Source organism: Sceloporus occidentalis, unplaced genomic scaffold (genome assembly GCF_023333645.1).
Source record: "Sceloporus occidentalis isolate IW3139 unplaced genomic scaffold, rSceOcc1.0.p SCAF_9, whole genome shotgun sequence".
NCBI lineage: Eukaryota > Metazoa > Chordata > Lepidosauria > Squamata > Phrynosomatidae > Sceloporus > Sceloporus occidentalis.
Window position 1 is genome coordinate 24,514,026 of NW_028316989.1, and position 26,218 is coordinate 24,540,243.

A 26,218-nucleotide genomic window follows, 5' to 3' on the forward strand; every position below is an offset into this window, starting at 1 on the left:
CAACAGATTGTTCCCATTTCATCAATTCTCAAAATATGATACTTCAATAAACTAAATCAATTCAATGTGTTCCTGTTTACTTATATTACTTACTGACTTAACAAATTTGGAATGGCTGTTTCATGAACTCACACCCTATGACCAAATTGGTTTCCTTCCATTTCTCCCCTGTCCAAAAAATAAATCATCAATAAGTTGATACCACAGAATACAGTAATATAAGTAACCTATCAATTATATAGATTATATATAGTTTTCTCATAAGCTTACACTCTACAACAATGACAATAGTTAATCTCCATTATAGCATTCTCCCTTATGTCACTTTTCCCCTTCTCTTTCCCCCCTCTATATATACAATTACTATCTATTTCTGTACTTCCCTTCTCAACAATATTATCTGCTCTTCTATAATGTTAAAATGTGTGTAATTTATACAATTTTTTTTTTACTGTTTCAAAATAACTGTGTGTTTTTGGTTCTTTAATGGTGATATTGATATCAGCAAACTTCTGAGGCAAGGCCAATGTAAATTGCTGTGATTTGTACAAACTCATGCGCAGTGAAGAAAAACCAAAGTCCCTTGACCAAGTACACACTTCTGAGAAGTACACTTGGTGCAAGAACTGTGAAACCACCTTGACATGTTCAATATGCATAGCCATGTTAAACCACGCTAAATGTTAAACCCAAGGGGTTTGGTTATGGAATAAGCCTCTGATGCAAGAGGTCATGTTAAGTAAAGCCATGTGAAATGCCCAAATGTGCTGTTGTGTGTGTTTTGGAATGGAGGTTGGGGGTGTTTGGCCAGAAAGGGAAGTCCATTTCTGCCATCTGTCTAGAAATAATGCCCAAATGTCTTCCATTTTGATCATGCCTAAGAAACATGCATTTATATCAAAAATTTTTAAAAAATCATCAAATTTTTCGTGTGTCCTCCATTTTAAAAAATGTGTCCTATATTTGAAAATGTTGTCCTACATTTGTCCCGGTTTGGAGGTCCTGACTCATGGCAACCCTATCTGGGAGGAACCTGTTGCAGCCTCAAAAATCGAGGCTTGCGGCGACCTCCCGGAGGGCTTTCTTTGTTGTCCCCCCCAGGCTCTGGAACAACCTGCTGGATGAGATCCGTCAATTAACATCTTTGGACAGCTTCAAAAAGGCTGTCAAGACGGATCTCTTCAGGCGGGCCTTCCCAGACTAAAATATCCCGGCCTCAGGATCTCAGGATCTCCCCCCTCCTCAGTAATGTCTCCAAAGCCCCCTTTTCTTTTCTTTAGAACTGAAGTTGCAGTGGTTTATCAGTTGGTATTATTTTGTTTAATTTATTGTTCTCCTAACTAGTTATTGTGGTTTTAATTTAGATATGCAGTTTAATAACTTTTTAAGGGGGGAGGGAAATATATTGTTTTTATGCTGTATGTTATTTTAATGTTGTAAACCGCCCAGATTGGTTTGCCACAGGGCGGTATATAAATAAATATTATTATTATTATTATTATTATTATTATTATTATCTTGCCCACCCCTCTCCATGACGTCTGATCAATTCGCATCGCAAAAACAGCAGGCTTCAAGGGGATGTAAAACATAAGAGGCACAATGGTGCCTTGAAAGGAAGAAGCTGACTGGGGGACGAGTCTCTTTGCAAGAGGAACATCCAAAGGAAAGCTACACATGTTAATAATTATGACAGAAGAGCCTCACCCATCTGGAGAAAGAGAGGGAGAATTCCAATATGATGAGCTCAGGTTTAAATGACAGTTTTAGAGAGACAGGAAATGCTATTTTTACAAGATTTAAAAGGGGAAAGGCCACACAAAAAGATCCCCGCCTGGACAAAATTAAAGTTCCAGAATAAATCTCCAGAGGCTAACGCCCATGACTGTGTTGTACATTTAACACAACTCAACTTGACAATGTAAGTAGGTCCAGCATCACTTTTAGTTTTACAGCTAAATGTGTAATATATTTTCCATTTCAAGCCAAATGACTATGACCACTGTGAGTTTTCAGAATATATCCCAGTATTAAGGGAATCATCAGAGCATGTTCACCTAACTGGGATCGCATTCTCTTTTCCCCAAATACATAATGAGTAGAGAGTAAGAGGAGAGCATTTGTTTCTAATATTTATGTATTATATTCATGTCATCTTGCCTTCAAGAAGTTCTAAATGTAATACATGATGTTTTCCTCCAAAACTCATTTTACCCTCACAACAGCCCTGTAGGGCTGTTCAGCCATGAAGTGAGCTTCATGGCTGAGAGGTAATCTGAAGTTAGGCTTCTCAAATCCTATTGCAACACTTTAACCCTGTGGTTCTCCAACATTGGTCCTCCAGATGTTTGGGACTTCAATTCCCAGAGGTCCTGAGAACTGAACATACTGGCTAGCAACCAGCTGCATGCTCAGGCTCTGGAGCTTGGCAAAGAGGCTTAGAAAACAAAAGTGTTTTAACTGGCTGTGGAGGAAGAAACAACAGAAAGTGAGTGAGTGAGTTCCAGAGACTCTTTTGGGAAAGTTTGTTGGATCAAAAGTAAGGGTCAGTTGGGGGAAGGCTGGTTGGTGTATTTAGAGCCCAGTAGAAGCTTGATTGTGTGAGCAGCAGTGTCTGTTGTTCTATTGTAGTTTGGAGATCTTTTGTTGTCTGTTGGGTCAAGGCTGATTTCAGTAAACTTAGAGAAATACTGAGGGCGATCCCATGGTCAGGAATACTAAAAGAGAAGGGAGTTTAGGATGGATGGGACTTTCTCAAAAGGGAGATACTGAAGGCACAATGTCAAACAGTTTCAGTGAGAAAGAAAAATGGGAGATGTCTCAAGAAACCAGGATGGATGACTAACGAACTTTCAAGTGAGCTAAGTTTGAAACGGAACATGTATAAGAAATGGAAAAAGGGGGAAATGACCAAAGAGGAATTCAAAGAAATAGCAGGCATGTGTAGGGGTAAAGTCAGAAAAGCTAAAGCGCAGCATGAGCTCAGGCTTGCTAGAGAGGTTAAGAACAATAAAAAGGGCTTTTCTGGATATGTCAGCAGCAAAAGGAAGAAGGAAATCATCCAAGGAAATCTACAGCAGAGGCAGAGTTGAATGAGCTCACTGCCACAAATTGTTGAAACATCAGGAGCTTTAACATTGGTGTTTTCTGGAGGATTCTTTTTTTCAGGTGGAAGCCCACAGTCCTGTTCCAATAATTTCCTAAGACTTTTCAGTATGGACACTGACGGAACCACAGAAGTCACCTGCAACACTTGTGTGATGTTTGTCTTCTTGCCTACAGAAGTGGAGAACTTCACATGCACCAAGTGCAAGTTGGTAGCACTCTTGGAGGAGAAAGTGCAGCAGTTGGAGTCCAGAGTAGCTACACTTCAGCATATTAGGGAGCAGGAAGATTTCCTAGACACAAAAGAACTAACAATCCTGGATGAATACCACGCAGAGGAAGATGCTGGAGCCGAGAAGGTCACTTCACATACACAGAAGGCAGACAGCTGGAGGAATGTCACACAGAGAAGTAGGCCAAGAAGGAATTGTTCGGGGAGCTTGCAGCTAGAGAATCGATTCGAAGCTCTTTCCCTTATCAAGGAGGATGAAGAAGAGCAGCATGGACAGACTTCAGGGACAGAGCAGGGGAGCCTGAGAGTCCCACCCGAGGGAACAGTCGCTGCTAAGCCTTGGAGGAGGCGCATGGTCGTAGTGGGGGACTCCTTGCTGAGGGGCACAGAAGCAGTGATTTGTAGGCCTGACAAGATGTCTCGAGAGGTGTGTTGTCTTCCAGGTGCAAAGATCCGTGATGTGACAGAGAGGCTGACAAGACTGGTCAAGCCTACTGACAAATACCCCTTCCTTTTGGTCCACGTGGGAACTAATGATACTGCAAGACACAGCCTTCAGGACATCAAAACGGATTACGAGGCGCTTGGTAGGAAGCTGAAAGGAATGGATGTACAGGTTGTCATCTCGTCTCTTCTGCCAGTTGAAGGGCATGGTCCAGGAAGGGAGAGGAAAATAGCAGATGTGAACAACTGGCTCCGCAGATGGTGCCGCCGGGAAGGATTTGGATTCTTTGATCATGGGCTGCGGTTCCATGAGGAGGGACTTCTTGCAACGGACGGGTTGCATCTCACGCCAGTTGGAAGAAATGTTTTTGCCAACAGTCTCAAGAACTTGATCAGGAGGGCTTTAAACTGAGTTCCGTGGGGAAGGGAGACAATATTAAGGAAGGTGAAAGGGCTGGAGAAAATAGTCAAACAGACATAGAAGAAACAAGAAAAAAAGTGCAAGGATCCAACAGTGGGAGGCAAAAAAACTTGCACAAGCAGCAAGTAGATGGGACCCGTGGTCTGCGATGTCTCTACACTAATGCACAGAGCATGGGAAATAAGCAAGATGAACTTGAACTCCTAGTACAACAAAGCAAATATGATATAATAGGCATCACTGAAACCTAGTGGGATGAGTCTCATGATTGGAATGTGGAAATAGAGGGGTATAAACTTTTTAAGAGAAATAGGCCAAACAGGAAAGGAGGAGGAATAGCACTATATGTCAGAGATATTTACACCAGTGAAGAGATCCAGGACATTAATCCTGGAAGCCAGGTGGAGAGCATCTGGATAAAAATTAAAGGGGAGGGAAACAACAAGGATGTTATGGTGGGAGTCTACTACAGACCCCCATGTCAGACTGAGGAATTGGATGATATCTTTCTAGAACAGATGACCACACAGTCAGAAAAGAGAGATGTAGTAGTGATGGGCGACTTCAACTACCCTGATATTTTCTGGAAGTCAAACTCAGCAAAATTCTCAAGGTCTAGCAAATTCCTCACTTGCCTGGAAGACAATTTCATGGTCCAAAAGGTGGAAGAGGCAACAAGGGGGTCAGCTATTTTAGATCTGATCCTAACCAACAAGGATGACTTGGTTAATGGGGTGCAAGTGGTGGGATCCTTAGGTGGAAGTGACCATGTTCTCCTGGAATTTGTAATACAGTGGAAAGGAGAAGCCAGGCAGAGTCAGACACGCATCCTAGACTTTAGGAGAGCGGATTTCAGTAAACTTAGAGAAGTATTGAGGGCGATTCCATGGTCAGAAATACTAAAAGATAAAGGAGTTCAGGACGGATGGGACTTTCTCAAAAGGGAGATACTGAAGGCACAATTTCAAACAGTTCCAGTGAGAAAGAAAAACGGGAGGTGTCTCAAGAAACCAGGATGGATGACTAAGGAACTTTCAACCGAGCTAAGTTTGAAACGGAACATGTATAAGAAATGGAAAAAGGGGGAAATCACGAAAAAGGAATTCAAAGAAATAGCAGGCATGTGTAGGGGTAAAGTCAGAAAAGCTAAAGCGCAGAATGAACTCAGGCTTGCTAGAGAGGTTAAAGACAACAAAAAGGGATTTTTTGGATATGTCCGCAGCAAAAGGAAGAAGAAGGAAACTGTAGGGCCACTGCATGGAGAAGATGGTAAAATGCTAACAGAAGACAGAGAAAAGGCAGAATTACTCAACACCTTCTTTGCCTCAGTCTTCTCAGAAAAGGAAAAGGGTGCTCAACCTGAGGATAATGGAGCAGAGGACAGAATAGGGGAATTTCAGCACAGAATAAGTAAAGGAAGAGTAGAGGAACACCTTGTTAATCTAAATGAATTTAAGTCTCCGGGACCAGATGAACTCCATCCAAGGGTATTAAAAGAACTGGCAAATGTAATATCGGAGCCATTAGCAATAATCTTTGAAAACTCCTGGAAAACAGGAGAGATCCCAGCAGACTGGAGGAGGGCAAACGTTGTCCCCATCTTCAAAAAGGGGAAAAAGGAGGATCCCAACAATTATCGTCCAGTTAGTCTGACATCAATACCAGGAAAGATTCTGGAGCAGATCATTAAACAGAGAGTCTGTGAACATCTAGAAGGCAATGCCGTAATCACAAAAACTCAACATGGGTTTCAGAGAAACAAGTCATGCCAGACAAATCTGATCTCTTTCTTTGATAAAATTACCAGCTTGGTAGATGAAGGGAATGCTGTGGATATAGTATATCTTGATTTCAGTAAGGCCTTTGACAAGGTTTCCCATGACATTCTTGCAAACAAGACTGTAAAATGTGGGCTAGACAAAGTAACTGTTAAATGGATCTGTAAATGGTTGACCGGCCCAAAGAGTGCTCAACAATGGCTCTTTTTCAGCCTGGAGGGAAGTGACCAGTGGAGTCCCACAGGGCTCTCTCCTGGGCCCAGTGTTATTCAACATCTTTATCAATGACCTGGATGACAGAATTGGGAGCATACTTATCAAATTTGCAGATGACACCAAACTAGGAGGAATAGCTAATACTCCAGAGGACAGGATCAAAATTCAAAATGACCTGAACAGACTAGAAAGCTGGGCCAAAGCTAACAAAATGAAATTCAACACAGAAATGTAAGGTACTGCATTAAGGCTGGGAAAATGAAATGCACAGATATAAGATGGGGGACACCTGGCTGAATGAAACTACATGTGAAAGGGATCTAGGATTCCAAGTAGACCATAAGTTGAACATGAGTCAACTGTGCGATGCAGCAGCTAACAAGGCCAATGTGATTTTAGGCTGCATCAATAGAAGTATAGTGTCTAGAACAAGGGAAGTAATAGTGCCCTCTATTCTGCTTTGGTCAGACCTCACTTGGAATATTGTATCCAGTTCTGGGCAAAACAATTCAAAAAGGACATTGAGAAACAGGAGCGTTCCTAAAGGAGGGCGACTAAAATGATGAAGGGTCTGGAAACCATGAAGCCCTATGAGGAGAGACTCAGGGAGCTGGGGATGTTTAGCCTGGAGAAGAGAAGGTTAAGAGGTGATATGATATCCCTGTTTGAATGGACGCATGACTTGGCCAGAAAGTCAAACTTCTTATCTTTCACAGAGACTCCATTCACAAATGATAAAAACTATTATGCTGAGATTTAGCTGCACTGCACCTGACATTTACCACAACCAAGCAGCAGAGAGGTAGGTGAGTTGTGAAGATGATTCTCCATCACAGTCACATGGATTCCTGTCTCCTGGACCACATACAGGAGTCCCAGATGGCTACCAAAGCCAATCATTTTAGAAAGGTTCTCAGTAAAATGATAGGTAAGAAATAAGCTTTCTCTTATATATTACTAATTTGCCTAAGTATGACTAGCAGTGGTGTATAAGTAATATCATATATTAAGAGTTAAATATCATGTTTTTTGGAGACAAAGCATAAATGTAAATATAGGACAATCCACATTTAAAATGCATCAGATTATATGGGAGGAGGGGATCTGCTAGGTAACCTGGACCCAAACCAAGGAAGGCTTTGAAGGTAATAACTATCACTTTGCACCTTGCCTGGAAATGAACTGTAAACTACAACACGTGACCTACAACACGTGACCTTTTCTATTTGTAACAAGGACATAACAAAGTTATATTTCAAAAGTAATGCTGTGAGTGGGTTAATCTCTGGTATCAAGAACAACACCTACTTACTTTAACATTACTTTTGAAATTATTTTAGACATTTTAAAAGCTATTTTGATGGAAGTTTTTCAAATTTTATGTCATTCTCTTATCAATCATAAAGAGGTTCTTTAAAAAATAATAATGATAAAAACAAGCAAAACAAGTTAACGGTACATTCTGAAAACTGCAATGACTAAAGGCAATGAATCACTTTAAAATACTGTCATGACTATGAAGACAGGAAAACATGTTTTAATTTTCCAAGCTCTGGCTATTCTATACCACCAATGAATACCAGGTGCTATAGACTATATTTCAGAGGAAGGAACTGGTAAAACCACCTCTGAGGATTTCTTGCCTAAGAAAATCCCATGAAATTAATGGGGTCACCATAAGTCAATAGGCGTATGGCATATGCACACATACTTGTTTTATATGCATTGTGCAACCTGACCAGGGCTGGTTCAACACACACACAAACATAAGTGCTCCATTCCACAATCTGGATGGTTTCATGCAGTACTAAACAAGTGCAGTGAAGGCAAAGCCATTCGTTTAAGAGTGACAAGTATCTTTGGAGTGATAAGAGTACATGCAAAAGATCCCAGGGTTGAGTTGTTATCCCCATTTCCTGAGATCAAGGATTGCTACTGCAAACCAGAACTCAGACAACACTGAACCCTGATCAGTTCATCAGTGTCTAGAAAGGTAGAAAGGTACTCAGAGACCAAGGCTGTCTTTTTCCCAGCCATTCTTCTCAGCTGCAGGACAGGGTTGCATTTGCCATTCAGCCTGGTTTGACCAGCCCCCAATTTACCCTTCAACTTTCAGATGTGATGATTTACCTTATCATTCATGCTAAGGTAAAATGCAACTGTCAGTCCTCTTTGCTTTTGTATGTATAATAGGTATATAGTGCATAATCTCATCCTTCGCCAAAGGGAGCAAAACACATTGGGAACTAGCCCCTCATAGAGACCTCAAGGCTTTCTTCAAAACCCCTTTGGCAATTAGAAATAAATAAGGGCTGCCCAGGGACAACGACAATATAGACTGGGACATCTCCTGAGAGGTTTCAGCTTGAAGGACGTTTAAAGGCCAGAGACCTAGAATTCTATGAAAAAGAAATCCAGAGTCAGGACACAAACCTTCAAGGCATGTCCTACAAGAGGTCTCCATAGATCCTCCATCTAAAAACTCTACACTGCACCCAAGATTTGGTGAGGCTGTGCTCCTACTTGGAGCATTCTCACGAAACCCTGGTTTAGGTACTTCACCCGTTCAAAGTCTTTTTTCTGCCATGGGTGAAGATCTGCTCAGGCAGTGACAGACTTGAGAGCATTGTCTTGCTCTTATTAAAAATAATAATTGTAAGCCACTCTGATAGCCTTTAGGGCCGAAGGGCGGGGTATAAATACCACACATAAATAAATAAGTCCAAGCAGACCAGACTTAAGAAAGCTAGAATGAATCTTTAACAACACCTTTTCTCCCTCAGCTTAACCCCAAGTAATTCTGAATAGGCTGTAGAAAGATCTACCAAAACATGCGCAATTGTACTATCTCCCTACAACACACAAAGGGGAAAAAAGAAAGAAAAGATTCCTTGAAGTCTAGACAGAACTACCACAGCAAATAGGCTCAATAATCCATTAATATCAAGGTTAGTTTTATTAGCAGTGGCCACACCGTTCAACCCACTGGCTGCAAGTACAGTACTATGGAAGAGACAGTCTTTCATTGCAATGCTGTCACTGCTTGCTGTTACCACAAACCACCCACCAACCCCAAAAATCCAGGCTTCTCCTGTCTTTCTCTCTCTACACACACAGAGAGAAAGAGCGAGCACAGTAACTAAACAGTTACTGGTAATTAGTTACTCACCATTTACTGCCAGACGCAGACAGTTAATAACAAGTGCATTACACGAGAAATATGTCCATACTGACAGTTCTGGTTGGGGAGGTTAAGAGGAGTTGCTTATTGGAATGGACAGGATGTAATTTAAAACTGTGAATGGAGTGAATGGGGTGGGGGGGTAGGGGGGGGTTAAAGAAACATCTGTACAAAATGTTACATAATAAAAACTACATTATAATTAATGTTAATGGATGGGTGGCTCTAAAGAGATATTTAAAGAGCTTGAATTTCATTAAATGCTATTGTAACGCGTTTGGTTATATTTGATTTGTCCTACTGCTGTTATCCACATAGGAAGATGGGATATCAGTTGAAGAAAAGGAAATGAAAAAGACAAAAGAAACTCAAAGGAACAGTGAATGCTAACTGTTACTTCGAATGAGAGCATCCTCTGGGGAAACCCCACAGAAGGAGGAGGAGTCCAATAGTCCATAAAGACACAGCCAGGGAAAGGCTGGGGATCCTCTAAGAACGGTCCCCTCTCCAGTCCCTCTGCCTTGGTCCAGGCCTCTGAGGGAGAGAAGGACTACTGGACCTGGTCCTCTTCTTCCCCACCACCATTACCTTCTTCTCCTTTTGTGTCTTGTCTTTTTAGATCGTAAGCCAGAGGGCAGGGAACCGTCTAATTTAGGGGTCAGCAAACTACGGCCCGCGGGCCGCATCTGGCCCGCCAAGGCCTTGGGACCGGCCCCTGCCTGGTCCTGCCGCTGCCCCCGCTGCAGTTTGGTTTACCGCTCTGAGGGCAGAGGGGGCGGAGAGGGAGGCCGTGTGCTGCCCTCTCCGCCCTCCCCCGCCCTCTCAGCGTGCCCCCGCGCTGCCTCCTCCTCCCCCTCACGGAGGAGGAAGAGGAGGCGGCGCTTGGGCCGCTCTGAAGGTGGAGGGGGCGGAGAGGGAGACCGTGCACCGCCCTCTCCACCTTCCCCCACCCTCTCAGCGCGCCCCTGCGCTGCCTCCTCCTCCTCCCCCTCACGGAGGAGGAAGAGGAGGCGGCGCTTGGGCCGCTCTGAGGGCAGAGGCGGCGGAGAGGGAGGTCGTGCGCCGCCCTCTCCATCCTCCCCCACCCTCTCAGCGCGCCCCTGCACTGCCTCCTCCTCCTCCCCCTCACGGAGGAGGAAGAGGAGGCGGCGCTTGGGCCGCTCTGAGGGCGGAGGCGGCGGAGAGGGAGGTCGTGCGCCGCCCTCTCCATCCTCCCCCACCCTCTCAGCGCGCCCCTGCACTGCCTCCTCCTCCTCCCCCTCACGGAGGAGGAAGAGGAGGCGGCGCTTGGGCCACTCTGAGGGCGGAGGCGGCGGAGAGGGAGGTCGTGCGCCGCCCTCTCCATCCTCCCCCACCCTCTCAGTGTGCCCCCGCGCTGCCTCCTCCTCCTCCTCGCGGAGGAGGAAGAGCAGGGCGCTGGGGCCTGGAGCGGAGAGAGGAAAGGGCAGGCCGCGCGCGGCTTCCCCTTTCCCCTCCCCACCCTCAGAGCATGGCCCCGCCTCCTCTGCCTCCTCCGCCCCGCCCCCAGGGGAGAGGAGAAGAAGGAAGGGAGGGGGGAAGAGGAGGAGGAGGAGGAAAAAGGAAGAAGAGGAGGGAACAGGAGGAGGAGGAGGAGGTGAGTGGCCAGAGAGGCCGCAAGGGTTTTTTTTTGGGGGGGGGGGTGCTTTTAATGCTAACAAGTCTCCCTTGTTTTGATGATGATGATGATATGAGTCAGCTTGAGAGGCATGCAGGCACTGTTTCAGAAGCCGAGAGAGTGTGACTTTCCAAAGTGCCTTTTCTGTGTGTTTTTGGTTCTGAGGCATGGCCAGTGTAAATTGTTGTGATTTTTACAAACTCATGCACAGTGAAGAAAAACCAAAGCCCCTTGACCAAGTACACGCTTCTGAGAAGTATAGTTGGTGCAAGAAACCTGAAACAGCAAATCCACTTCTTGTGAAACCACCTGGACATGTTCAATATATGCATAGCCATGTTAAACCATGTTCAGTGTGAAACCCAAAGAGTTTGGTTCTGCAATAAGCCTCTGATTAAATATGCAAGAGATTTGCCATGTTAAGTAAAGCCATGTGAAATGACCAAATGTGCTTAGTGTGTGTTTTGGAATTGTGTGTGTGTGTATGGGGGGGGGGGGGGGGGTTGGCCAGAAAGGGAAGTCCATTTCTGCCATCTGTCTAGGAATAATGCCCAAATGTCCTCCATTTTGATCATGCCTAAGAAACATGCATTTATATTAACATTTTTTAAAAATCATCAAATTTTTTCACATGTCCTCCATTTTTAAAAATGTGTCCTACATTTGAAAATGTTGTCCTATATTATTTAATTATTTGTCCCCCCCCCCCCCGGTTGTCTGGGGGACACCAACCTGGCTCCTGGCTCAAAAAGGTTGCCTACCCCTGGTCTAATTAATAATAATCATAATTGTAAGCCACTCTGAGAGCCTTTAGGGCTGAAGGGCAGAGTACACCTTAAAGAAAGAATTAACTAGAATCACACCTGGCTCAGACCTGTATTGGGGAGCCTTTCATCAGCCAAAGCCATTTAAATTACTTAGCTGAGTGAGGGCACTGGTTCCCAAACTTTGGTCCTCTATGTGTTTTGGACTTCAATTCCCAGAAGCCCCAGCCAGGTTGACCAACTGTCAGGAATTCTGGGAGCTGAAGTCCAAAACATCTGAAGGACCAAAGTTCCCTATGCCAAAGCAGCTCTAGCAATTTTAACAACTTATCTGAGCTTTCAGCTTCAAGTTTGCTTTCAGCAGATGAACGCCATGAACACACACCTCAGTTTTTACCTAGATCCTCCTGTTCCTCCTGCAGAACCAGCTTGCCAGCTAGTTCAATAAATATGGGAACACATTCACACTCTTGGTACCGAAGCTCTTGTGGCAGACTGCTATCCATTCCTAGGTGGGATATCCAACATTCTTCTTTTCCTCCTTTAGAGAAGGGAGGCGAGTCTCTGATAGCACGAGAAGGTAGTCCTCTGCCCTCTCACTTCCTTTCAGAGGCAAGAATGCCTGCAGCTGGAAGAAGATCAAGGAGAACAACAGGTTTCCCTTGAGATGGGGAAGAGCAAAACAAGGAGAGACAGTTTCATTTTAGCAAACTATGGCCTGTTACAGACTGCCAAAATAAAGCTGCTTCGGGTCTCTTTGGAGGTATGCTGTTTAAATGATGCATGGGTCCAAAGAGTCCGGAGGTCGCACCAAAGCCACACTCCAGTCCTAAGGACTAGAGTGCAGCTTTGGTGCAGCTTCCGGATTCTTAGGATGCAGGCATCATTTAAACAACATACCTCCAAAGAGACATGAAGCAGCTTTATTTTGGCAGTCTGTAACAAGCCTTAGTCTCAGGACTGTTTGAACATTTGTTAGGGTGAGTATGTGGTTTTCTCCCTCTCTAACAAAAAGAAGAGAGTGTTTTCTTGTCAGTTGTGCAGGAAAGGCTGTCACAGTGACAACTCAGATGCCACTCTGGCACAGGGCTTGGAGCAAAGGGAGGCAACAGAGGCTGAGACGCAGTGTTGCCAGTAGAAGGGTGCATGATTCTCTTCATAGGGTGCCACAGCTCAATGAGAGCAGATACTTGGCATGCATAAGTTTCTGAGTTCAGTTTCAATCATGGGGACAAGGAGAACCTTTGGCCTTCCAGATCTTCTCTATAACTCCTATCAGCTGTATTCAGCATGGCCACTGAAAAGGGATTGTGGACGTTGTGGTCCAAAATTTCAGATGGGTTAACCTTCCACACACCTGCCCCATCACCTATCATTTTTATTTTATTTAACAGATCTTAAGAATCATTTGGGTTAAATGAACTTCCACAATGGTCAACAAAATAATACCTACAACAAAACAACAACACTACAATATTAAAATGACAGCACTACACATTCTGTATAAATCAATATAGCAACTACGAATATAAGCAACATTTTTAAATAGGCAGCAAATAAAACAGATACACAATAAATTCAAAAGCCATTAATAATAAAAATGCCTTTAGAGCCTGCCTTAAAGCCAGCATGAGGAAGCCAGGTGAAGAATATTCCAGAGATTAGGGGCCATCACAGAAGGTACCCAAAAACAAGGCTTCTGATGCTAACCATAAGGCCAACCTCATGTAGGGATTTAACCATGTGGACCTTTAAAGACCACTGCTATTAATATTACACTGGGCCTGTACAGACAGGCTAAGATAAAGCTGCTTCGGGTCACTTTGGAGGTGTGCTGTTTAAAGGATACACACATCTTAAGGGGCCAGAAGCAGCGCTCCAGTCCGTAGCGTGGCTTTGACACAGCTTCTAATAATAATAATAAATAAAACTTTTATTTGTATACCGCTTTTCCTTCCGATCAAAGCGGTTTTACATCATTAAAACTCTATGATCCAAGTCATAGTACAATATATCAACAGTGCATACAATTTCAAAAATAGAATCAAAATTTTTTAAAAAGATATATAACAACAGTCGGGCGTTAGGTAAAAAAGTTCATCCTCTTAGGACACATGCATCATTTAAACAGCATACCTCCAAAGTAATCCAAAGCAGCTTTATTTTGCCCTGTCTGTACGGGCTCATTGACATCACAAATAGAATGAAGTTGTTTGTTGTTGTGTGCCTTCCAATTGTTTCTGACTTCCGGCGACCCTAAAGCAAACCTATCATGGGAGTTTCTTGGCAAACTTTGTTCAGAGATTTGCCACTGCCTTCCTCTGAGGCTGAAAGCATGAAACTTGCCCAAGCTCACCCAGTGGGTTTCATAGCCAAGCTGGGAACAGAACCCTCTCTTCTTAATTTACAATAATAATGTAACTTGGGGCCTAAACAGACAGGCCAAAATAAAGCTGTTTTGGTCACTTTGGAGGTATGCTGTTTAAATGATGCATGTGTCCTAAGAGGCTGGAAGCTGCACCAAATGGGGAGTCCGGAACGGATCCCCTGCGAAAACGGAGGGCCAGCTGTAGTCTCTCCATAGTCCTGATATCTCAGCTTGGGAACATTCCTTATTTCTGAAATTTTAAATGGCAACTTTTCTTAAGAAATGCTTGTTGGTAAAAATCTTATCCTGTATTAGGGTAAGAAATGTGTAAAAATTAAGCTCCTTAAATTAAATTAATTCCACCAAAACATTAGGATAAACTTTTTGACAGTAGGAGCTGCTCAACAATGGATTAAGGTGGTGGTCTTTCCTTCTTTGGAGGTGTTTAAACAGAGGATGTCATATTTTGGGATTGCTTTAGTTGTGTGTTCCTGTACAGCAGGGGATTAGACCAAATGGCTATTGATATCCTTTCTAACTATTATTCTGTTATCTATTATACTCAACAGGCAACCCAAGCAACTGGAGCAGAATAGGTGTGTTTTGACTGGATTGTCTAGCTTCTACAAATTAGCCTGAAAAGAACCTTCTCCCTTAGAATCTAGTGAGACATAGGCTGCATCTACTCTGTAGAAATAATGCAGTTTGACTCCACTAAAATTGCTGTAGTTCCAACCTATGGAGTTCGGGGATTTGCAATTTTGCAATGTCTTTAACTTTTTCTGCCAAAGACTGCTAGTGCCTAACAGAATGACAAATCCCAGGATTCTGTTCGATGGCGCCATGACAGTTAAAATGGTGTCAAACTGCATTATATCTACAATGTAGTTGCATCTATGGTCAGCCAAAGAAGTGACTACTGAGCAAAACAGATTTTTAAAGACTAGTACAAGGCAAGTAGATATGTTCATAAGCCATTACTATGGTAAAGACAAGATATTTGGACTCAAATTATAAAGACACACGATGCTTATTTTTAGAACCAGTTGTTTTAATTGATGTAGCAGGACAAAATTCATCAAATTATTTGCACCTGAGGAAGACCACTGATCCAAACATGTTGGGCAATTTTCCTTTAAAAGAAGATGCCTGTACCACAATGAATTACCGTATATACTCATGTATAAGTCAACCTCATGTATAAGTCGAGGGCAGTTTTTGAGGCCAAAATCATGGATTTTAATATGACCTGTGGATAAGTCGAGGGCATGTTACAAAAGATCTAAAGGGGGAAACAAAGCACCACTTCCCGCTCTACATCTCTCTCTCTGAACCTCTCTCAAAGGTCACAGTATCAGCATGGGGAAACAAGTCTGGGTGCATACATACACATACACACACCTCTTTGCATCAGCATTTCCAGACTCAAGGCTTGGAGAGAAAAAAAGAAGACACCAGCCTTGCCTTTAACCCCAGCATTTCCAGACCCATGGCTTCCATGGAAAAAAAAAGGAGGACCCCAGCTTTGCCTTTAACCCCATCATTTCCAGACCCATGGCTTGGAGGGAAAAAGGAGGACCCCAGCTTTGCCTTTAACCCCAGCATTTCCAGACCCATGGCTTGGAGGGGGAAAAAGGAGGACCCCAGCTTTGCCTTTAACCCCAGCATTTCCAGACCCATGGCTTGGAGGGGGGAAAAGGAGGACCCCAGGCTTGCCTTTAACCCCAGCATTTCCAGACCCATGGCTTGGAGAGAAAAAGGAGGATCCCAGCCTTGCCTTTAACCCCAGCATTTCCAGACCCATGGCTTCCATGGGAAAACAAAGGAGGACCCCAGCTTTGCCTTTAATCCCAGCATTTCCAGACCCATGGCTCGCCTTTAACCCCAGCATTTCCAGACCCATGGCTTGCAGGGGGAAAAAGGAGGAACCCAGGCTTGCCTTTAACCCCAGCATTTCCAGACCCATGGTTTGCAAAACGGGGTCCAAGCCTGGGCATGGTCCCTCTCTCTGCATCCTTCTCCCTTCCCTCAGTAGCTGCTTGTTAGCTCCAGCTGCGAAGGAAGGCTGAAGGATCTCACACACACACACACACACACACAGGGAGAGAGGTGAGGCTGCCGGCACCGGGACTCAAATGGGGACTGTTTACTTGGCTACAGAGGAAGGTGGGCACTTTTTCTAATGAACTTTATCAGCTGTAGTAACCTATTGACCCTTCCATAAGTCGATCCTTGATTTTGGAGTCCATTTGGGGGCATAAATTTCTCGATTTATAGTTGAGTATATACGGTACTTCTGTCACTTTCCATCTGGACCCTTCCACTCTCTTTGGGGGGGTTTTCCCTTTTCCTGCTGTTCTTCTCTATCTCTTCCGTTATTAGCATCTCCATCTTCATTTTGCCAATGTTGTAGAGGCACGCCAAAGACAAAAGTGGTATTTGAACTAAATATTTTCTGTTGAACATAGATCTGCCCTGTACATCTTGACAAAATTTATTACACAATGGAGTGGAATCAGAAGGGAGGAAATGAATCTCTACTTTGTTAATTCAACTCTCATGGCCAATGGGATTCTGGAGGGCCAAAACATCTGGAGGACCAAAGGTTGACTGACCTCCTCCAACTGAAAATTATACAAAACAATTCATACTTTAGCCAGCCAAGAAAGCATACTTGTTTGTGTCCATGAACACTAGGATTGCAAGGAAATGAATTCACCATTGCCCTTTCAACTTTTCTAGAACACACGTGAAAACATGGAATATAAAGATGTTTATATTCTGCACAGAGACAAGAGCAAGTACAAGAAAACATTTTTGAGCAATCATGCTGATCATATTTGCAGATGACACCAAACTAGAAGGGGTAGCTAATAACCCAAAGGACAAAATCAAAATTCGAAATGACCATAATAGCTTAGAAAGCAGGGTCAAAACTAAAAAATGATTTCCAACAGAGAGAAATGCAAGGTACTGTTGTGGGGAGGTAAAAAATAACAGCAGAGTCTTGGAGGTGCGTTAACAAAAATAGCTTTACTCAGCAGAGTCATAAAATATTTGAAGCAAAAAACATATTAGAATGGGAAGTCGAAGACTTTCATGGCCGGCATCTATAGTTTTTGTGGGTTTTTCAGGCTATGTGTCATGTTCTAGAAGAGTTCATACCTGACATTTCTCTGAAGTTGCCAGCCACAGATGCTGGAGAAACATCAGGAATAAACTCTTCTAGAACATGGCTACATAACCTGAAAACCCCACAAAAAAACTATAATAGAATGGCTCAGTACAAATGAGCAAAAAATAAACATAGCATAGCTTCTAGTACATCAGCATACTAACTCAGTATGAACAGCATTACCAGTCCCAGCAGCATGTACCATCATGGAGAGCACACAATACCAGTATGCTCCCAGCAGACTTCCAAAACATTTATAGTCTGCTGAATGGCTATCACAGCCACCTGGCCAAATTGGCCAATGATCTCTTAACTACTAATTGCAGGCTTACCTTATCCTGGTTACACCTGCCATTTGCTACACCTTCATTCAGTCACAGCATACTATGCTGACCCACATATCCTGACAGATACTACGTTTAAGCAGAAAAAACAAAATGCACAGATATAGGTTGGAGGAACTCTGGCTTAACAACAGTACAGTGAGCCCATGCCATACACGGGCTCATTATAAGTGGCTTCCAGCTTACACGGAAGCCGCCAGGAGAACAGGAGAGTGGCGTGTGCACCCATGGCGCACGCACACAGCTACACAGCATGCACAAGCCCCATTATATTTAATAGGGCACGAGCATACACGTTTTTTGCCTCATGCAAGGGGGGGGACAGATCCCCCGCATAAGGCAAGGGCAGACTGTACATGTGAAAAGGGTTTAGGAGTCCTAATAGACCACAAGCTAAACATGAGTCAACACTGTAATGCAGCAGCTAAAAAAGCCAATGTGATTCTATGCTGTATCAACAGAGGTATAGTGTCTAGATCAAGGGAAGTAATAGTACCACTCTGTTCTGCTTTGGCCAGGCCTCGCCTGAAATAACAGCTGTTCAACAGCAGAATATGCTGCCTCTCAGTATGGTAGAGTCACCTTCTTTGGTGATTTTTAAACAGACACTGGACAGCCATCGGTCAGGGTTGCTTTGACTGTGTATTCCTGTCAGCAACTCATCTGAGCCCTGTAGTCAATGCTGGCATACGGCAGAGTAAACTGGCAAATTCAGAAATGTGGTTCTCAGTCCTCAGTTGAGAGAACAGCAGCTGGATGTCTTCCAGGAACTGAAGAAATGCAGGAAGCTCTGGGGACTCTCAGCAACCGATGCCAGGCTTCAGCTGATAAATGACCAGACAAGCCAAGTCTCCCGAAGTGCTTTATTTACAGTGCTATAATACAGATCACAAACGAATGCCAACTCCTACTAAAATCCACAAAGCAATCACTGGAAGCCTATGTGCTTATATAGCCTTCAGACCATGTGGTCTCCCAAACCCAGTGGCTTCCTGTGTTACAGTCTAAAGTGTCCCCCTGTGCAATCCAGCTAGATGTTTCATCATCCAGGGCTTAGTGCATGCAGGCACCAGAGTGTCTTTGAGGCTATGAGCATCAGCTGTGCTTGATCAGCCTTGTCCTCCTGCTGCTGGATGCTCATGGTCAGACACACACACACATCCAAGCATTTCCCAGCGTGCTGACTTTAACCCTTGACAATTCCTGCATGGCAGGGAGTTGGACTTGATGGTCTTTGAAGTCTCTTCCAACTCTATGATTCTATGACAGAGATGATGGTGGAAATCAGTATGTTTCCCATTTCAGAACCATCTCAAGGATAGAAACAAGTTAAACCAGCAAGGGGAAATGATTGTTATTGATCAGCCCATTTAAAAGTGATCTTGGATGAGGTCACTTTGAATGAAAAGTACATAGCAGGGGGAGTATGAGACAGAAAAGACAGCTTCTGTTTCTAAGGTTTGCCTCCTAGTTTCTGGCAACTCAACAGAATCATAGAATCAGAGCTGGAAGAGACCCCCAAGGGCCCTGATCCAGTCCAACCCCATTCTGCCATGCAGGAAATCTCAATCAAAACATCCCCACTGACAGATGTCCATCCAGCCTCTGCTTAAAGATCTCTAAGGAGGGAGACTCCACCACAATCTCAGAGGAAGGAGTGTGTTCCACTGTCAAACAGCCCTTACTCTCAGGAGGTTCCTCTGAATGTTGAGCTGGAATCTCTTTCCCTGGAGCTTGCATCCATTGCTCCATTGGGTCCTGTTCTCTGGAGCAGCAGAAAACAAACTTGCTCCCTCCTCAATATGACATCCCTTCAAGTATTTAAACAGGGCTATCATATCACCTCTTAACCTTCTCTTCTCCAGATTAAACATCCCCAGCTCTAATGCAATTCACTCTTTAAAGGTACTTTCTATGCACAGTAAGTAACTCAAATGTATTGCAGAAATAATGTATTAAATCTCACAAGCAGGTTCATCATACAGAATGGAAGAAAGTAGATCAACCAGATCATCTACACAGAGGCAAAACTAATGAGTAGTAGTTCTGAAAAAAGGCTTCAGAGCTTTCAACACACAAGCTAAAGAAACTGGGAATTAAATTTCACTGCCTTGCTATTTCCCATTTCTTGAGCTTCCTGCTTTCAGGATTCCATTCTATAATGCTCTGGTTCAGACAAAAGAGCCTCCGCTCAAGAAACTGTGGCAATGGTTAAGCGGGCCAAGAGCAAACATTGGGTTAGCACAGTTTCTCCACTCTTCATGTTTCCCACATGTCCTGTAACAGAAACCTAACTATGGCGCTTTACAGAGCACCCAAAAAGGGCACTCTGCCGGCGCCCGGGTTTGCTGCGCCAGGGAGCCGCAGCAGACAAACCGCACGGTTCCCCAGCGCAGCAAAAAGAACCCGCAAAAAGCGGGTTCTTTTTGCGGCGTGGTTATGATGCCACAAGGCGCAATGGTGCACTTGCGGCATCATAACTGCGCCATGACGTGCGGACGTTAAGCATCCACCACATCAAAATGGTGGCGCCCATGTGTACTGGGCGCCACCATTTTGACGTACCCAGTATGTACTAGAGGTGAGGCCTGATTGGACGCTGCATCCTCGGCCAACCCCTAGTACGTACTGGGGGCGGGCCAAACACCCGCCTGGAACGCACCATTGAAACCTATTTTCTGCTGGAAATAAAACCAGTTTCCTAGTTGGAATGTAACAGAAAACAGGTTTGATATCCTGGCTTGTAGTCAGAGATTTAGAGATGAAAGCATAGTTTCTTGGCCCAGGTATAATGGCTTAACAAACCCTAGCATCCCCTAGCAGAGAGAGGAAAGAGGAGGCAGTGCTTGGCCCAATGTTCATTCTCTGCCCAAGTATTTACTGGACCAAGAGCATTACATCTAAACATCTAAATGAGTTGTTTGCAGAGAACCCTATTGATCCATGCAATGCAGTGGATTTGATAGCTTTTAAAGTAGCCTTTACAGCCCCAAAGGCTACACTGGTGTTGGCTCAGGCAACAAAGGCACAGCAACATATATCTATATATACAGACACACATGCACACCCAAACACACAACCAGGGCTCTCTTTTGCTTTGTCCACAAAACTGTGGAGAAGAGTATGTGGCCCGTTGGATGCTGGACTACCATATCTAGGTGTCCTTTTCATAAAGGGTTGTGTGAGACCCAATCGCACACTGCAAATGTTGCTTTTAAAAAGTAATTTGTCGGTGGACCAGGGTCCAAAAAAGTAGTCAATTACCATTACACTTGTAATTATTTTATTCTCTGAAGTAAAGAAATAATATTGCATGATAATATAAGCATTTCATGTAGAAATTTAATGGATGGAAGAATATGCTTTGGAAATAGCTGGTTCGTTTGACTTAACTTTCTTATTTGCCCTACGTCTTGTTAAGATTGCCTTTTTTCTGTGGGTGCCACAGATCCTACAGCTAAGATTAAAAATATATAAATTTACACTGTGGATGTTCCATAAACCAAGGAGCCTTGTCTTCCAATCTATTGTAGCATCCGATCTTCTCAAAGAAACTCCATCGTCTTTGAAAAGTATGGCAAGTCTTGTCTCCCTGAGCCACTGGCCACAGCTAAGAGGATCTGTGCTACTTCCTGCAAACTGATGACACAAGCTCTTTAGCATCAGCTGAATCTGGAAATTATGAGATAGTCCCAAAAACTGACCCATAATACATATGAGGCTTTTTTAATAAGCTTTGTGGCTCCAGAACTATTCAGTCAGACCGCTATCAAGCACTCTCAAGCCAAGGATTGGACTTGAATTTTGCCAATGACAAAAGAGGATTTCCAAAGTCTAGCCCACAGGCCACATAAAAGCACTTCAGAATCTACACGTGTTCCAGAACCCAAATGTGGTACTGCCTGAGGGAAATAAGCCACTCCAACAGATTTTATAATCTAGGTATAAGCGTTTCGTGTAGAAATTTAATGGATGGAAGAATATGCTTCTTTGGAAATAGCTGGTTCGCTTCCATATAACCTTAACCCAACATTTAGAACTATGAGAATGAGCCTGAAGGAATCCAAGCAAAGTGTCAGGCAAAAACTGCGTCCACACTGCAGAAATAATCTAGTTCAACACCACTTTAATTGTCATGGTTCAAGGCTATGGATTCCTGGGAACTGAGGTCTGTTGTGGCACCAAGGCTCTGTGATAGAGAAGGCTAAATATCTCACAAAACTACAAAATTCACAGAATTCCATAGCATTAAGCCATGGCAGTTAAAGTTGGGTCAAACTGGATTATTTCTGCAGTGTGAATACAGCCTTAGAACCACTCTCACTTCACCGTCCTCCTCCCAGGAAACTGAGAAGGCAAATTGGAATCAGAGAGACTTGGGCATTGCTCCCAGCTCCATTCTGCCATGCAGGAATACACAGCTAAAGCACGCCAGAAAGATGCCCTTCAAACCTCTGTTTAAAGACCTCCAAAGAAGGTCTCTACCTCTGAGGCGGTCTAGTCCATTGCCAAACAATTCTCACAGTCTGCAGATTGTAATTTCACTTTCTACAGAAAGGAGTCTGTGTTTACATATAAACCATGGTTGAAGCCAACTTGTTTAGAAACTCACCAGGTTTTGTTTTGTTGTTGTTGTTGTTGTTGTTGTTGTTTTGAAACACCAATTTCTCATTCATACATTAAGATGAGACAACTTGTAGAGAAACGGAAACTAAATTCTGATCGACTCCTATACCAAATCAGGCAAAAAGATGAATGGAAAGGGAGGCATGTGGCCTTGCCATCTGCAAATTGCTAAGCCATGGTAAAAGGGGGGGGGGGGGGGGGAAGCAAGAGAATCTTTGGCTTTTTAGATTTTTGAACTTCATCTCCCAGAAACCTCAGCAATCATGGTCAACAGTAAGAGATGTAGGAGATGTAGTGCAAAAATATACTGAGTGCCAAGTTTCTCCATCCTGGGATGAGAATGGCATGTGAACCAGCTCACCATCAATGCAATATTACTGTATTTCTTTACCGCCTGAACCTCAAGGAACACTGGAGAACAATGAACTCCCCTTTGTTTGAGGGAAATTTCTCTGGGAAGTCCATCTTGCCAAGAGGAAGGGTGGGGAAAAGGAACCAGAAGTAGGCTATTCAGTTGTATCCACTATCAGAACACAATGGAATTTGCAGGTGAAGGTTTTCCTAATGTAAATGCAACCATTAGTAAGACTTTCTTCCCATCCAGAGGATGGGAGTCTATCTGGAATTTGTAGAAGTTCTGATAATGAATGAGAGAGCAGAAAGGGTCCTGAGACTGCAAGCTAGACTCAGATCATTCCCTGGAAATACAGTATCTCAAGTCACAAACTTTCTAAAACATCTACAGAAACAAAACCCTCAAAATAACACACAAGTGGACTCTTTCACCATTTGGGGGGGGGGGGGATTCCTTAGCCAAGTCAGAATTCTATGAAAGAAAAGAATTGAAGGCATAACAGGCTGGGGGGGGGGGGGGGGGACAGAAAGCTGTGTTAAAAACAAAATATAAGCCTGTGTCCTTTCTAGCATTGTTGTTGTTGTTATGGCAGCATTTGCATTGGGAGGACAGTGAAGGGAGGACAGTGAAGGAGAAGAATTTCAGTGTGGGGTTCCAGCAATGTGTCTGCAAGCAATAAATACAGTCTAGCTGGCCCTACTGTAGCTGTGTGTGCTTATGTGCAACATGCAAGGTAAACAGCTGCCACCAGAATTATTTACTGAACACCTGTATAAAACAAAACAGAAAGAAAAGGGGAAAGTAGACTAGCCTGCCTCACCAGCAATCCTGGCAAGCAAATATCTATAAATTCTGCCATCAAAATGGAAATTGTAAGAAAAGCGGAGGCTGTTGAAAGAAAGAAAAAAACACCCCAGGAAGCATTTTGGAAGCTTTCAAGTGCTCTCTAGAAGCTTCAAAATGCTTATCTTTGCAGGGTTTACCTGACCTGGTTGTTTCATTTCACTGTAACATTGGTTTTGAATAAAAAGTGTGCTGGAAAATGTTGAACTGCTCCTCTCTTTTGTGTGTCGGCGCCTATCCTTATTCTTTCCATATTATTTTTGCCTCTGGTACCAGAGAAGAAAAGCCCAGGAACCCACATCTACTTCATTAACTGAGATATACCTGTATTCGTTTTTGAAAGAGCCAGTGGTAAGTCTCTCCAAATGCTGCTTACATTTTATGGTAAATGGCAAGGGAGAGAAGTTCTTCATTTAGTATAAAGGAGACATGTTGCTCAGAGTGATCATCTTTATGTCACACCCAAAGCAGCTGGTTTTCTTGATCTAGTTTCTTTTAAAGAATGTGCTCTTCCTTTATCACATTGGTTGCTTAACTACAAAATGAGTCATCACGTCCAAAACGGAAGCAGCGCACTGGACACAGGCAGGAAGAAGAAAAGGGTTCTGTGATATTGAAAGTACAAAGTAACTTAACAACCTCTGAATATTTAGTGTTAGAAATCCTTCTCCATTCTTTACAATGCTGTCCCCAACACGGTGTAGTGTTTGAGCACTGGAGACCAGGGTTCAAACCATCCATCAGCCAAGGAAGACCACTGGTTGCCCATGAGCAAGTCACACTCTCTCAGCTTCAGAGGAAGGCAAAGGCAAACCCCTCTATCTCAATAACTACCCCCCCCTCCAATTTACGTAGAGAACCAACCTTCTGTATGTCAAACAGCAAGAACTTTATTCCAGTAACCATAAGAGTCAGCAGGAAGATGTCTGCAGACAGGACAGAGTCATAGGCCTGTTACAGACTGCCAAAATAAAGCTGCTTCGGGTCTCTTTGGAGGTATGCTGTTTAAATGATGCATGGGTCCTAAGAGTCCGGAGGTCGCGCCAAAGCCACACTCCATTCCTAAGCACTGGAGTGCAACTTTGGTGCAGCTTCTGGATTCTTAGGATGCATGCATCATTTAAACAGCATACCTCCAAAGAGACCAGAAGCAGCTTTATTTTGGCAGTCTGTAACAGGCCCTTGAGATGGAAAAGATTGCAAGGGCCATCAAATCCAACTTCCTGCCATGGAGGAATACGGAATCAAATTTCCCCACAAAGGATGGCCATCCAGCCTCTGTTTATAAACCTCCAAAGGAGGAGACTCCACTCCACTCCAAGGAAGCAGCATCTTCTACTGCTGAACAGCTCTTACTGTCAGGAAGCGCTTCCTAATGTGTAGATGGAAACTCTTTTCTTACAGTTTGAACCCACTGCTCTGGATCCTATCTTCTAGAGCTGCAGAAAACAAAGTTGCTCCATCTTCAATATGACACTCCTTCAAATATTTAAACAGGGCTATCATATCACCTCTTAACTGCCCCTTTCCAGGCTAAACACATCCAGCTCCATAAGTTGCACTTCAAAAGGCATGGTTTCCAGACCTTTCACCATTTTTATCACCCTATTTATGCAGACAGACAGACAGACACACACACACACACAATGGAAGGAAGGAATAAAAAAAATGATTCAATTGTAAAACATGTTATCCAAAGAAAATAGAAAAAAAAACAAGATAATGTATTTGGAGGAAAAATGGCTCTGTCTCTGACATGTTAAATTTTAGGCAATGATGAAGCATCCATGTTGAGAGAGCTGAAAGACAAGATGTAGTACCACATCAGATGGGAGTTCTGGAGTGGAGAAATGCAGTTGACTATCATCATCATGAAGATGATATTGAAAACCATATCAACTGATAAGATTTCCTAAAAATGGTTTATAAAGGGCCCAAACAGAAAGGCCAAAATAAAGCTGCTTCAGGTCACTTTGGCAGTATGCTGTTTAAATGACACACACATCTTAAGAGGCCAGAAGCTGTGCCAAAGCTGAGCTCCAGTCCTTAGGACCGGAGAATGGCTTTGGCGCAGCTTCTGGCCTCTTAGGACGCATGTGTCATTTAAACAGCATGCCTCCAAAGTGACCCAAAGTAGCTTTATTTTGGCCTGTCTTTTTGGGCCCAAAGATATAGTATATTTGTCTACAAATTGGGGTGGAGAATATTATGAGGCTGTTTGCATGCAGCTTTAACAATTAGCTCAAATTCAGAAATTCTGGTGAGAGTGTCATTCTATGGCGAAAGTTGTTCTCTTGTCTTCCCTGATAACCTACAGAAAGAAGAAAGGGTTCTTAATGTGGGACCTTGGAGGATAGAGCATGATCCTCTGTTTCTGTTTGCAGCCTTTTTGCCTTCAGTTTCAGTATTTCAGGCCATTAGTCTGAACAGAGAGAGACAAAGGCACGAAAATAAGGATGAGAGAGGAAAATCATTTTCCTGGGCCTAGCTGATCTCACAGGCTCCTTGGAAGAACAACTGAAGGCAGAGGGAGGATTTATGCTACTCTGTACAACTTACAGGAAGGAAGGGTGAGGTTACTCTCCAAATGTCACAAATCTGACAAAATATTATAGCTGGTTTGTTGATCAAATCTGTGAAACCAGTTGCGGAAGAGGAACCACATTACTGTTGCAGCAGAAAAGGCCAGAGCAGATGTTGCTGCTATTTCTAAAAGGAAGGGGTTGTATA

The 26,218-nt window shown here is 43.5% G+C and overlaps 1 protein-coding gene across 2 annotated transcripts in view; it reads right to left on the bottom strand.

Moving 5' to 3' along the window:
- The window catches only part of ST3GAL4 (ST3 beta-galactoside alpha-2,3-sialyltransferase 4), a 221,493-nt gene that overhangs the window by 180,211 nt on the left and 15,064 nt on the right, over positions 1 to 26,218 (bottom strand). Inside the window, exons 1-3 of one of the 2 annotated variants that reach the window (XM_089537773.1) lie at positions 17,653 to 17,678; positions 13,627 to 13,685; positions 12,163 to 12,405 (exon numbers count right to left, since the gene is read on the bottom strand). The exons of the other annotated variant lie outside the window; for it this stretch is intronic. The gene's annotated coding sequence lies outside the window, so the exon portion shown is untranslated. Of the gene's footprint in view, positions 1 to 12,162; positions 12,406 to 13,626; positions 13,686 to 17,652; positions 17,679 to 26,218 lie in introns of those variants that run through there. 2 annotated transcript variants of the gene reach the window in all.